Below are 13552 nucleotides of genomic sequence, written 5' to 3' on the forward strand. Positions count from 1 at the left end.
TTTTCCAACCTCTTTGAATGATGATAGATCTATGAAAAATATTCTCATCAATTTATTAATTGATTTGAGATTTATTTGAGATTTTAGTTCAATTAGGTTATTTTTATGCATTTTTAATTGATTTAAAATAGTTTCTGACTTTTAAAAATGCTGAAATTTTTTGTCAAACTTTGTTTGACCTTGTTGAACTTGGGATAATTCACTTGGACTTTTCAAAGTTGATTTGAAGTGAGTTTGAAGTTTTACCTTTCTTTATTATTTTAATTCAAGTTTTATTTTAATATTAAAAAATGCCAAAAATATTTTATTTGTTTCTTGACTTCTAATCTTCATTTTGCTTCTGTTTTCTATTTGTTTGACCTTGATCTTATCTATCTTTGGTCAATGCTTGTTGATTAATACATACCATTTCCATTAATGCACTTTAATTCTTCATCTTCTTCTTCTTCTTCTTTTTTCTTTTTGATCAATGAGTTAAAGATTGGTGGTTAGCATTGATACATGGAGGTTTAATCTTCCTTGGTTCAAATCTAATTCATCTTGATCATGGATCAAGTGAATGGCTTTGCATTAAGGATAGGTTGCTTCCTAAATCATGCAAAGAACCTAAATCAATACAAGATCATTTCTCATCTTCTTTTTGGCATGGCAAGTTGTTGGAGTTTGATTTACCAATCAAGACCTCTAACTTGTGTTGTTGCCTACATTATTATTGACCGACCTTAGATAGTTGTGACTTCTACATAAGTCCAATTACGATTGCTTAACATAGCGCTAAATTGCCTTATGGCACACTAACTATTAACACTAACCATTAACCATTAACATTTACTTTTTGCTCTTTACATTTATGCAATTTACTATTCTTGCACATATTATTCATTTGGTTTTCCCCCTTTGCTCATTTGAGCACATGTTTATGTTAATGCAATTTGCCTTTTGCTCACTTGATCACATAATTGTGTATATACTATTGTGCTTGTGTTTTGTTTTGATTGTTGTGGACCAAATGCAAAGAAATGGACAAATGGACTTAGTTTCTATGACTTTCCCTATACAAATTGGAGAAAAGGGACCTTAATGTTGAAGATGGATTAAAAGAACCAAATCTCAAAACCCACTCTTGTCCATTCTTGATTTACTTCATAGAACTTTTTGATGTGTTTGCTTTTGTGCTAGGGGATCCTATGAGAGCTCAAATTGAAGAACCATTGCCATGTTCATCCAAAATGAAAGATACAAGAGACATTGGGGGTCTTCTAAGAGCTTGTTTGATTATGTTGATTGTTTGAGCTTACAAATGTTTTGCTTGCATATGTAGCGGGGTATTCGTTACCATTAGAGATATTGACTAAATCCAAGGTAAATCATACAAGTCGAGTCGCCACCGCACTTCTATTTATCCAAAGGAATGGTTAGAAAGCGAACAAAAACCTAAAAGTTTTATCGAATCAAAAACTAGTAAAAGAGAGTCAGAGATCTGGGTAAGGGGGTTGGTTATGCAATGGGAAGGTGTTAGGCACCCAAAACATCCTAGGTACTCCTAGGGAGCCCTTTTCATTTTTGTTGTAAGGTTGTTGTTTTTTTGTGAAAAATTTGTTTGTGCAAACATGATTGAAGAGATGAGAAGAGAATATACAAGTTTATTTACATTTTGTGTTTGGATGGATAAACCCATTACCTACGTACCATCTTAAAAAAAAGATTAGGATCAAAACCTCGTAGTTCGGGGTAAAAATCTCAAAATGAGTTGGTGGATTGATTGGTCCAAAAGCCTTAAGGTCTTTTGTTATCCAAGGGAGAAAACTCAACCTAAAACCACAAATCCACCATGTGAGGATAGCTTCAACATGCTAGTGAGGGGTTAACCCTATAATAAGCATGGAAGACTCATTGTCCATCACTAAGGATATAGGTGAGTATTACATCTACCACAAGTATAACTCAAACCTAATAGCTAAAGGTTATGAAAAAGTTTTGATTAAAAGAGTGGCCATTGAAACCACAAAAGACATTTGAATGAGTTACATTTACCAATGAAAAGTATGTACAAAAATATGGTCAAAGTTGACTTAGAGATTCAATTCAAAATGAGTGTTATGAAAATAAAGTTTGAAAATCAAAAGCATAAGGCTTAGGTTTCTAATGTTGAAAACAAGTATTAAATGTTTGCACAAAAGCTTTGGCTTGGGTTAGAGTGGAGGGAAGAAGAAGATTGGCTAGGATCCTAAGCAATGAAAAAGGTGAGGGATAAGAAACAAAACCACAAAAGGAGTTCCTCTCTTGAGATCATATGGATGATCCAAGTAGCTCCCATCCTTTGGAATAAGCAATCACATAAGCATAAACTCAAGCCATCAACAATCAAATGAACTCTTGGAAGGTTCCTCAATGTCTTGAATCTCTCTCTCTTAGGAGCTCATGGTAATGGTTCCCCAATTTGGCTCAAGTGGAAATCCCTAGCACAAAGAAACACACACATCAAAAAGGTTCTATTAACAATCAAAGAATGGACAAGAGGGAGTTTAGAATATGGTCCTTTCAATGTTCATCTTCAAGCTTTAAGCATTCTAAAGGCATGAGGCCTAGTTGCTCTTTGACATTTATAGCACTCTAAAGGCATGAGGCCTAGTTTCTCTTTGACTCCATTTTGCATATGGAAGGTCCTAAAGTCTAAGTCCTTTTGTCCATTTTTTGCATTTGGTCCACAACAATCAAACAAAACACAAACACAATAGTATATACACAATTATGTGCTCAAGTGAGCAAAAGGCAAATTGCATTAACATAAACATGTGCTCAAGTGAGCAAAGGAAAAAATAAATGGATAATATGTGCAAGAATAGTAAATTGCATAAAAGTAAAGAGCAAGAGTAAATGTTAATGGTTAATAGTTAGGGTTAGTAGTTAGTGTGCCATAAGGCAAATTTAGCGCTATGTTAAGCAATCGTAATTGGACTTATGTAGAAGTCACAACTATCTGAGGCCGGTCAATAATAATGTAGGCAACAACACAAGTTAGAAGTCTTGATTAGTGAACCAAGTTCCAACAACTTGCCATGCCAAAAAGAAGAAGAGAATTGATCTTGTATTGGTTTAAGTCTTTTGCATGATTTAGGAAACAACCTATCCTTAATGCAAAGCCATTCACTTGATCAATTGATCAAGATGAATTAGATTTGAATCAAGGAAGATTAAGTCTCCCTAATCAATGTTAACTTATCAACCTTCAACTCATTGATCAAAAAGAAAAAGAAGAAGAAGAAGAAAGAGATGAATAATGGAAAAGGAAATGGAAAGAATAAAGTGCATAAGGTGAAATAAATTGTACCAATCCATATGTGTTGACCAAATGACATTGAAAGTCAAAGTCAAACAATGAGAAACCAGAAATGGGATGAAGATTGGAGGTCAAATAATAAGCAAAATATTTTTGGCATTTTCTCTATTAAAAATAAACTTGAATTAAGAATAAAAGAAAGGTCAAACTTCAAAATCACTTCAAATCAACCTTGAAAGGTCCAAGTGATTTATCCCAAGTTCAACAAGGTCAAACAAAGTTTGACGAAAAATTTCAGCATTTTTAAAAGTCAGAAACTATTTTTAATCAATTAAAAATGAATAAAAATAACCTAATTGAACTAAAATCTCAAATAAATCTCAAATCAATTAAAAAATATATGAGAATATTTTTCATAGATCCATCATCATTCAAATAGGTTAGGAAAATATTTTTGTATTTTTTGAATATTAAAAACTATTTAAAATAAATTAAAAATAACCAGAAAAGAGAAAATTCACAAAAAATATCAAATGACAAAATAAAAAATATTAAAAATCTAAATTAGAAACTAGAAATTATTTGGAGAAGAATGCAATTGGTCCCATATTTTTTGGATTTAAAATGAAGAAGATATGAATTTTTGAAAATAATGGAAATAAAAGAAATTAAATCAGAAATTAGAAAATTCAAAAAAACAAGGAGCGTCTGATCAAGCCTCATTAATTGACGTGGCTGATCAGGCGCTCCACATGCGCGCTTCCATGGTGTACCAAAGTCATAAGAAGCAAAGGCCAGGATTAGATCTGGAAATAAGAATGGATGGCCACGATTGGATCTGGATACCAGACGGTGGCCAGCGCCACCGTCTTCTCCGGCTAGCTCCGGTGAGAGCTCAAATTTGCAGAAGAGCAAATGTGCGCCAAAACACGCGATCCAGGCATCAATCGAAAGAGGAAGTGATGTACATCACTCCTATACCACTCACTTCCACTCTAGATTCCTATTAAGAGAGAAATCAGAGATGGAAGCTTGATGGTGTTCATCATGAACTCGCTTGAGATTAGCCGGAGAGTTTCCATATTTTAGTTTGAAGACTAGGTAATGAATCAATGCTCTGGTCATGTAACACTGGGTAGATTAGTAGTATTGAACTCATATCTTATTTGGATATGCATTATATTATTACTTGTTTTATTTTATCTTGAGGTGATTATTGAGAGATGATCATGGTATGGGACATGGATCATTTTATGACATACATGAGTATTCATTATTTTTCACTACGAATGCATATTCTTGAATATTCATGAGAATTGAAATGTGTTATTTTAAAGGACCAGGTGTATTGTATATTGATGATGAATGATGTTTGGTTTTTGAAAGCTTTTAGTTTTTGAAAACGTCGATGTGACGCCCTTTTGTTTATATGCATGCTTATTTACTCTGATTATATGTTAAATATTTTGGGGTAGAAAAAGGGGTGTTACAGGTGGGATCTCTTGTGAGTTGGTTTGAGATCACCAAGCATCCTTGAGTTGTATATTATTGCTTTTCTCATTTTGTTTACTAACAAAAAGCACAAAAATATGTCACTAACATCTCTTGTTTGAAGATTGAGCAGTCACAAGGTCTAAGGCTTCTAGGAGACCCTATGTGCATTGATATGGCCAAGAGAAGATGAAGGCAAGCATGGCTATGGTTCCCAAAGCTTTCATCCATCAAATATACCTCCCAAGTATCTCAATTCATCATTTGGATCAAAGCAAATTAAAGGGTTTGAGGTTTGTTTCCCAAGGAAACCCTAATTCATCTGTCCATCAACTGTGCCTTGCTCATGAAGCAACCTCAACCCATGGTAAAATACAATCAAGTTAAGTTCTTTAATTCATCATTTCATGCATATTTGAACTTATTTGAGTGCCCTCAATCATCAATTCATCAAGATATGAGTTTTGGACTTGAGAAGTTGATCAGTCAATTCATCTGACTATTTTGAAATGCACTGAGACCTAACTTTTTATGTGTTTGTCAAATGGAGATGACCCCGAAAGAAACACTATTCTTAAGGACTATATGAACAACTTTCATGTTCATCAAAAATTGATTTGAAGCTTGGAAGGTCATCATCCATTCCAAGACATTATAGGTCATTTTGACTGAAACCCTAATTTTGGGTCAACTTCCCAAGGACATAACTCCTTCATTTTTCATGATTTTGAGGTGAGATAAAATTCATTGGAAAACTTAATATGTCTAATTCAAATGTTATGTTGAGTAAAATTTCAAAATCTCAAAATAAATACATGTTATAATGCAAAACATTATAGGTCACTTTGGACCAAATGCATTGAAATGTGAAAAAGTCCAACTTCAAGTGCCCATACCTTCTTCATCAAAAATCCAAATGATGCAAAATTTGAGTCCAAATTTATTTTCTTGAAAATATCTGCAACTTTGATGTTGAAGATTTTGTCATTTGGAGCTTGTATCATTGAGACAGAAGAGCTTGAACTTTGGCCAATTTTGAAATTTTCACTTATGCATGTTTTACACCCTACACTTCAAGTTCAATTTTCATTAATTTCCAAGGCTCAAATGGAGTTTTTACCAACATAACATTTGTTCCTTATGCAATAAGCTTTCCAACCATTACTCATGAGGTGGTGTTCCTATTTTTTACATGGCATTTTCGAAGACTTGAATGTTATAGTGCGTTCTTGGAAAATCATTTCAATTGCCATGCATTAGCTAATACAGTCCAATCTGCACATCCATTTTACTTGTATCATGCATTGGCTTTCATTTCCAGTTGGAATTGGGCCCTCCATGCGCCTGTACAGGCCCATGCATGGAGACCCTTTCCATTCATGCAAGCTTTGGTTCATGCATTCAGCATTGCTTCTCCTATAAATACAATGCCTTGGCCTCTCATTTTGGCAACCTTATGGTGCCCCAATTGCTGCTCAACTGAAATCCTAGCCATCACTAAAGGAACTAATCCATTTTTCTCCAAATTTTTCAGATATGAATTTTGATTTCATTGATCAATCTTCAGATCTCAAAGTTCCTAAACCTTCTCTCCTTGATCCATAGTATCTACTTTAAGCAAAAGCATCCAAAGATTGTGACTCAAAGCCTTGCAATTCAAAGGTTTACTTCAACTGTTAATTGCTTCGAACCAGCTTGTATAGTGCTCTATTTTCATTATTGTTGTGTGATCTGAAGTCCTCTGCATAGAGGCAACATTGTTATGCTTTTAATTTTTGAAAATCATGAAGTTCACTTGAACACCACAAAATTTCCACTTCCGATTTCTCTCAATATAGAGATCTAGAATGGAATTGAGTGGTACAGGGGTGATGTACATCACCCCAGCTCTCGAATGATGTCTGGATCGTGCATTTTGGTTGCCATTTTAATTTCATCAATTTTTTATGTGGCCGGAGAAGACGGTGATGCTGGCCACCGTCTGGTCTCCAGATTCAATCAGGAGCGTCCATTGTGTTTTCCAGATGCAATCTCAGCCGTGCCATGTTATGACTTATAATAATGCTACATGTGATGCATTGACCAAAGAACATGGTAGGCGCGCGCGTTTGGGCCTCATGATTTACCAGCTCAATTAATGAGCTCAGATCCAATGGCTCACGCTTTTTCTCTTTTTTTATTTTCTGATTTTATTTTCCTTTTATTATTTTAATTCCATTTCATTTTGAAAATTCATATCTCTCTCATTATTGGTCCAAAAATTATGGGACCAATTTCATTCTTCTCCTTTTAATTTCTAATTTCTAAAAATGATTTTTAATATTTTTTATTTTATCATTTGATATTTTTTTAGTAATTTTCTCTTTTTTGGTTATTTTTAATTCATTTAAAATACTTTTAGATATTCAAAAAATACAAAAATATTTTTCCAACCTCTTTGAATGATGATAGATCTATGAAAAATATTCTCATCAATTTATTAATTGATTTGAGATTTATTTGAGATTTTAGTTCAATTAGGTTATTTTTATGCATTTTTAATTGATTTAAAATAGTTTCTGACTTTTAAAAATGCTGAAATTTTTTGTCAAACTTTGTTTGACCTTGTTGAACTTGGGATAATTCACTTGGACTTTTCAAAGTTGATTTGAAGTGAGTTTGAAGTTTGACCTTTCTTTATTATTTTAATTCAAGTTTTATTTTAATAATAAAAAATGCCAAAAATATTTTATTTGTTTCTTGACTTCTAATCTTCATTTTGCTTTTGTTTTCTATTTGTTTGACCTTGATCTTATCTATCTTTGGTCAATGCTTGTTGATTAATACATACCATTTCCATTAATGCACTTTAATTCTTCATCTTCTTCTTCTTTCTTTTTGATCAATGAGTTAAAGATTGGTGGTTAGCATTGATACATGGAGGTTTAATCTTCCTTGGTTCAAATCTAATTCATCTTGATCATGGATCAAGTGAATGGCTTTGCATTAAGGATAGGTTGCTTCCTAAATCATGCAAAGAACCTAAATCAATACAAGATCATTTCTCATCTTCTTTTTGGCATGGCAAGTTGTTGGAGTTTGACTCACCAATCAAGACCTCTAACTTGTGTTGTTGCCTACATTATTATTGACCGGCCTTAGATAGTTGTGACTTCTACATAAGTCCAATTACGATTGCTTAACATAGCGCTAAATTGCCTTATGGCACACTAACTATTAACACTAACCATTAACCATTAACATTTACTTTTTGCTCTTTACATTTATGCAATTTCCTATTCTTGCATATATTATTCATTTGCTTTTCCCCCTTTGCTCATTTGAGCACATGTTTATGTTAATGCAATTTGCCTTTTGCTCACTTGAGCACATAATTGTGTATATACTATTGTGCTTGTGTTTTGTTTTGATTGTTGTGGACCAAATGCAAAGAAATGGACAAATGGACTTAGTTTCTAGGACTTTCCCTATACAAATTGGAGAAAAAAGACCTTAATGTTAAAGATGGATTAAAAGAACCAAATCTCAAAACCCACTCTTGTCCATTCTTGATTTACTTCATAGAACTTTTTGATGTGTGTGCTTTTGTGCTAGGGGATCCAATGAGAGCTCAAATTGAAGAACCATTGCCATGTTCATCCAAAATGAAAGATACAAGAGACATTGGGGATCTTCTAAGAGCTTGTTTGATTATGTTGATTGCTTGAGCTTACAAATGTTTTGCTTGCATATTCCAAAGGATGGGAGCTACTTGGATCATCAATATGATGTCAAGAGAGGAACTCCATTTGTGGTCTTGTTTCTTATCCCTTATCTCTTGTATGATTAGGAATTTAGCCATTCTTCTTCTTCCCTCCACTCTAACCTAAGCCAAAACTTTTGTGCAAACATTTAACACTTCTTTTCAAACATTAGAAACCTAAGCCTTATGCTTTTGATTTTCAAACTTTCTTTTCATAACACTCATTTTGAATTGAACCTTTAAATCAACTTTGACCATATTTTGTAAATACTTTTCATTGGTAAATATAACTCATTCAAATACTTTTGTGGTTTCAATGGCGACTTCCTTAATCAAAAACTTTTTCATAACCTTTAGCTGTTAGGTTTGAGTTATCCTTGAGGTAGATATAATACTCACCTATATCCTTAGTGGTGGACAATGAGTCTTCCGTGCTTATTATAGGGTTAACCCCTCACTAGCATGTTGAAGCTATCCTAACATGGTGGATTTGTGGTTTTAGGTTGAGTTTTCTCCCTTGGATAACAAAAGACCTTAAGGCTTTTTGACCAATCAATTCACCAACTTATTTTGAGATTTTACCCCGAACTACGAGGTTTTGATCCTAATCTTTTTTAAGATGGTACGTAGGCAATGGGTTTATCCATCCAAACACAAAAATTGTAAATAACTTGTATATTCTCTTCTCATCTCTTCAATCATGTTTGCACAAATTTTTTTTCACAAAATACCAACCTTACAACAAGTGTGAAAAGGGCTCCCTAGGAGTACCTAGGATGTTTTGGGTGCTTAACACCTTCCCATTGCATAACCAACCCCCTTACCCCGATCTCTGAGATTTTTACTAGTTTTTGATTCGATAAAACTTTTAGGTTTTTGTTCGCTTTCTAACCATTCCTTTGGATAAATAAAAGTACGGTGGCGACTCGACTTGTATGGTTTACCTTAAATTTAGTCAATATCTCTAATGGTAACGAATACCCCGCTACACAATGGATCAAAGGGCCAGGAACTCATCCACGTGAGGACGGTGGTGGAAACCATTGATCACACTAAAATTTACGTATTTTCGACTCCGATTTCATATGCATTCTAGTTGTTTTATTATCATTTTATTGTGTTATTACTGTGTTTTCCTTTGTTTTCAGGTTTTTACTTTAATCGGAGCCCCGATCGAGAAAATGAGCGAAAAAGAGCCAAAAACCCTAAAATTCAGCTTTTTGCTCTTATGGCCTACCCAATGGCGGGCGCCACAGACCAAGCCATGACGTGTCAAATTCAACTTCCATCAACTCCCACGTTTTCCCACTACTTCCACTAAGGCGCCCCATATTGTGCTTGTGGCGGGCGCCATGGCCTTGTGGCGGGCGCCACAAGAAGAAAAACGGTTCCCTCCTATTTTCAAGTGAAGGGCATCCAAGTCATTTCCATCTTTTTACTTGCCTATAAATAGAAATGCGAATTCACTTTTACAACCATCCAAACTTAGAGCAGAGGCAAACTCAGAAGCAAATTTGTTTCACTTAGGCATATATTCATTATTTTATAGTGGTAATCGCTTCGCATTGGAGTGTTACCACAATTGTGTAATCAAGTCTGTGATAGAGTCTGTAATCGAGTTTGGAGCACTTTGGAAGGAAGTTAATCATGCCGCCATTTTCTTTTCCACATTGCAATTTACTCAGCCCTCCGATTGGAGTAGGTTTTTATTACTCGCCTTTATTTTATTTATTTCCCGCACTCGCTTTTACTTTATTTATTTCTCGCACTCGCTTTACTTTATTTATTTCCCGCACTCGCTTTTACTTTATTTATTTCTCGCACTCGCTTTACTTTATTTATTTCCCGCACTCGCTTTTACTTTATTTATTTCTCGCACTCGCTTTACTTTATTTATTTCCCGCACTCGCTTTAAATTATTTACTTTTCGCACTCGCACTACTTTTATTTATTTTAATGCACTTTTACTTTACCATGTCTAGCTAAATTTATAAGGCTAGAATGTAAGGATCGTAACTAAACCAGTAATCTGTACAATTGTTCGTAGAGACACTTAAAGGGCTATTTTAACTTTCAACTTAAGTTTTCCCGCACTTTAATTCTGTTGGGTAAGATCGAAAGTCGTCCAACGTCTTTATAAACTTAATTGTTTTTAACTATTTCAAAAGCAGCGAAAGCGCTTTGTTTAGTTCATTAGGAGTTTTTGACATCAAGAAGAAAAGAGATTTTAAAACTATTTTTGGACGCGTTTATAAGTTTAGAGTCTGGTTCGTGAGAACCTCTTTTGGTTAAGAAATCCAGGTTATAATACTTTTCATCTTAGTCAAGATACTATATTTCTTAAAAATAGGTTTACTACTCTAACGCAATGCGCACCTTTTTATCAGTGACAATAAGAGGGTTTGATTAGGGAGTACAACTCGGTTCTGAATACGCGAAAGCGACAGTTCCTGTTAAATTAGTTCTTTTCGAAGTAGGAAACATTGCCCATAAATAGTTCTATTAGAAAGTACTTGGATTATCAATTGATTACGTGAATTACATTCGACCCTGTCTTTATTAATTATATTCTATTTCAATACTTTACTTTTCATTGCACACTACAAAAACACCTATTTTGACTGCCTTTGATAAACACCATAACAACAGATAACGATAGATTGACACTTGGTCTCTGTGGATTCGATAATCTTTTATATTACTCTGACGCGTTCGTATACTTGCGAAAAGCACGCATCAAGTTTTTGGCGCCGTTGTCGGGGACCAATTTCGTCAAATTTCATTTTCCTGTTGTTATATCGTTTAGACTTAGGTTATTTCCCGCCGGTCGATGCGAAGAACTCGCAGCACCGGAAGTTTAAGCTTAGTAAACCCTCTGGCGGAACCTGAACGTTACGCTCGCGCACGTTTATTCTTTCATAGAATTAAGAGAGCTATGGCCGAAGATCAAAACCAAAGACCTCTTAAGGATTTCGCTCAACCATCTAATGAAGAACCTAGTTCTAGTATAGTAAACCCAATCATCCCAGCCAATAATTTTGAACTTAAACCATCCCTGTTACAACTAGTGCAACAGAGATAATTCGCGGGTCTCGCTATTGAGAACCCAAACCAACATTTAAAAATATTTCTTCAATTAGCAGATACTTTTAAAACCAATGGAGCTTCTCCTGAGGCAATACGTTTAAGATTATTTCCTTTTTCCCTCAGAGGTAAAGCCCTATCATGGTTAGATTCCCTTCCACCCAATTCCATTACAACTTGGGATAACCTTAGAAGAGTTTTTCTTGCTAGATATTTTCCCCCGAGTAAGACCGCCGTTCTTCGAAACCATATAACTAGATTTATCCAAAACCATGGAGAATCGCTGTTCGAAGCTTGGGAGAGATATAAAGAGTTGTTACGAGCATGCCCACATCATGGTTTAGAAAATTGGTTAATCATTCAAACCTTCTATAATGGACTTCATTACAACACAAAGATGACCATCGACGTTGTCGCAGGCGATGCTCTGATGAACAAACCTTACCCTGAAGCTAGTGCCCTCATCGAAGACATGGCTCAAAACCATCAATCATGGGGAGTCGAACGAGCGACAGTTAAGAAGAAGGAAGCCCAAGGAGGAGTGCATGAACTAAGCTCTATAGACATGATGCAAGCTAAAATGGACGCATTAGCCCTCAAAGTCGAGCATATGTACACGAACACAAATATTGTAGCCGCAGTTTCGTCGGATTGTGAGATATGTGGAACCCAAGGACACTAATCCGCAGAATGCAGTTTATTAAACGAAACCCACTCCGAGCAAGTGAACTACACCCAAGGGAACCCATACTCGAATACCTATAACCCAGGATGGAGGAATCACCCGAACTTCTCCTATAAAAACAATAACCCTATTCAAAATAATGCACCTCCGAGACCTAGTTATCAAGCCCCTAGATCAAATCAACCTATGCAACCTGTGCCACCAAAGTTGAGCCTTGAGAAAATTATGGAAAATTTTATCACCGCTCAAACCCAACAAAACAAGGAGTTCATGAACCAAAACATTCATGTTAACGAAATGATTACTCAGTTAGGAACCAAGGTTGACCAAATAGTTACTCATACCAAGATGCTTGAAACCCAGATCTCTCAGGTAGCTTTAAACCAAGCCCCCCAGACTACACCTGGAGGACAATTCCCTGGACAACCTCAACAAAATCCGAGAGGACAAGCCAATGCCATTACCCTACGAAGTGGGAACGCTTATGATGAGCCACCAAACCCAAGATTGATTGAACCCGAAACTTCTAAGGAATGTACCAAACCCCCGGACGAAGTAAAGGAACCAGAGGAATCTGAAAACCAGGAAGGTCGAGAGAAAGGAGAAGAACCTAAAGATAAAACTTACGTACCACCCCCGCCATATAAACCACCTATACCATATCCGCAAAGACTCAAACAAACCCAGATCAATAAACGGTATCAAAAATTTATTAAAGTTATAGAAAAACTTCATGTAGAAATCCCTTTCACAGAAGCCATCACCCAAATACCTTCTTATGCAAAGTTTCGCAAAGACATCCTTACCAACAAACGTAGACTTGACGATCCGAAGCCTTTGGAATGTAATGCTATTTCCGAGGACAAATTAGCAAAGAAAGATAAAGATCCTGGAAATTTCTCCATTCCTTGCCTTTTAGGTAATCATGTCATCGATAAAGCTTTTCTAGACTTAGGAGCTAGTGTGAGCCTAATGCCTTTAGCAGTTTGTGAGAGATTAAACTTAGGAGAGTTACAACTGTAACACCCCGAATTAAATAAGAGGATTATTTAATTAAGTTAATAATATATTTAATAATTTAATTAAATAAATTGAATTATTGGATTACTATTATTATTATTATTATTTGGAATAATAATTAGTGGAAAATATATAAGTTGGAATAAGAGAAAAAGGGTTCATTGTTGGTAAAGAGTTTTCACGTGAAACAGAGAAGCGGCTGAAAGGTGAAAAGTGGAGAAAGAGCAAAGGTTGAAGAACGGAAAAGCTT

General features: G+C 35.1%; 1 non-coding gene across 1 annotated transcript; it reads right to left on the bottom strand.

Annotated features, from left to right (window-relative positions):
- Positions 1-11832: 11832 nt before the first annotated feature.
- Positions 11833-11939, bottom strand: LOC127133123 (small nucleolar RNA R71). The gene has a single exon (XR_007807117.1). It is a non-coding gene; the product is annotated as a small nucleolar RNA R71 (small nucleolar RNA).
- Between the last annotated feature and the right edge of the window lie 1613 nt (positions 11940-13552).

This window comes from Lathyrus oleraceus, chromosome 3 (genome assembly GCF_024323335.1).
Source record: "Lathyrus oleraceus cultivar Zhongwan6 chromosome 3, CAAS_Psat_ZW6_1.0, whole genome shotgun sequence".
Lineage (NCBI taxonomy): Eukaryota > Viridiplantae > Streptophyta > Magnoliopsida > Fabales > Fabaceae > Lathyrus > Lathyrus oleraceus.